Source organism: Octopus bimaculoides, chromosome 21 (genome assembly GCF_001194135.2).
Source record: "Octopus bimaculoides isolate UCB-OBI-ISO-001 chromosome 21, ASM119413v2, whole genome shotgun sequence".
Lineage (NCBI taxonomy): Eukaryota > Metazoa > Mollusca > Cephalopoda > Octopoda > Octopodidae > Octopus > Octopus bimaculoides.
Genome location: NC_069001.1, coordinates 16,763,248 through 16,764,633, shown reverse-complemented (window position 1 = coordinate 16,764,633; position 1,386 = coordinate 16,763,248). Strand labels below are relative to the sequence as shown.

The 1,386-nt window shown below is 32.8% G+C and overlaps 1 protein-coding gene across 1 annotated transcript in view; it reads right to left on the bottom strand.

Moving 5' to 3' along the window:
- The window catches only part of LOC106880842 (uncharacterized), a 126,478-nt gene that overhangs the window by 74,148 nt on the left and 50,944 nt on the right, over positions 1–1,386 (bottom strand). The gene's annotated exons all lie outside the window — the stretch shown is intronic.

The window sequence follows — 1,386 nt, the reverse complement described above, 5'->3', positions numbered from 1 at the left end:
GTATAAGATAAAATCTTATATAAAACATTACTAACAATTAGAAAAATGGAGAAGACATGTTAAAAGTTCAAATTAGAATTTAATTTCCACTTACGACCGTTTGGATTTTTAATACCAGCATGTAAGAAAAAGCATTAATCATAATTAAAATAGTTATGTATTACCATTCTCGTCACTGCAAAAGAATTAAAGGAAAACATCAAAAAAGGTATTAACAAAAGAAAATTTGGTAATACATATAGTAATACATAATTATTTTAATTATTATTATTATGATTAATGTTTTTTCTTACATGTTGGGATTACCATTCGAAACGGTCGTATGTGGAAATTAAATTCTAATTTGAACTTTTAACATCTCTTCTGCATTTTTCATGTTGTTTGTAGTGCTTTATATAAGATTTTATCTTAGACATTCCTATAACAAACTCTTTACTTGTTATTTTCATATTCTAATTGCTTGCTATCATTCTGATATGATGAATATTTATCAGAAATATATCTTTTTGGACCCCTACCCAAAAAAGTTTGAATTGTTCTACTTGAACTTATTCTTTCTCGCTCTCTCTCTCTCTCTCTCTCTCTCTCTCTCTCTCTATCTATCTATCTATCTATCTATCTCGCTCTTTCTCGCTCACACACACACACACACACACACACACACATACACACATACATACATACATACATACATATATTATTTATATTATTATTTGATTGAACGCCACACATCCATTTCAAATTAAGTTTATCTTAATCTTTTTTATGCGACTCTACTCTATACTATTTTCTCCCCCGTCTTTTTCTCCCCTTCACTGTTTTCTATCTCTCTCACTCTCTCTCTCTCTCCCCCCTTCTTTCTCTTTTCTCTCTCGTCGCTCACACGTGACCATCGTCCATCTTTCTTTCCTTCACGTGATCACCTTTCTTTTCTTTCAGGACTGTCCTAAGGATTGGATGTATTCTATCTTTCTCTCCTATCTTTTCTCTTTCCAAAGGAAATATTTCTCCAGCGTTCGCTATTTTACCCTCATTCTCGTCTAACGACTCTCCATGTTTGTTTTCGTTCGGTTTCCTTGTATGTCTCCACTGTCCTGTTTTTGTTCCCAACTTTGACCCTCCGTAAATCCCAAATTTTATTTTGGTACTTATAAGAGCAACTGTCTTCGAAGACTCATATTGTCATTCAATGCTCGAAATGAGGAGTAGACAGACAGCTGACAACTGATGAAGGGTCGTTCTTTGTGTTACTTGTCCTGTTTTCCCTTTGTTTCTCTCGTTGTTTGCCTATTTAAATCATTTGCTTTCGTATTTCATGTTGTTTATTGTTAGTGAAGTCTTGTACCCATATATGCATATATACATACATACATACATACATATATA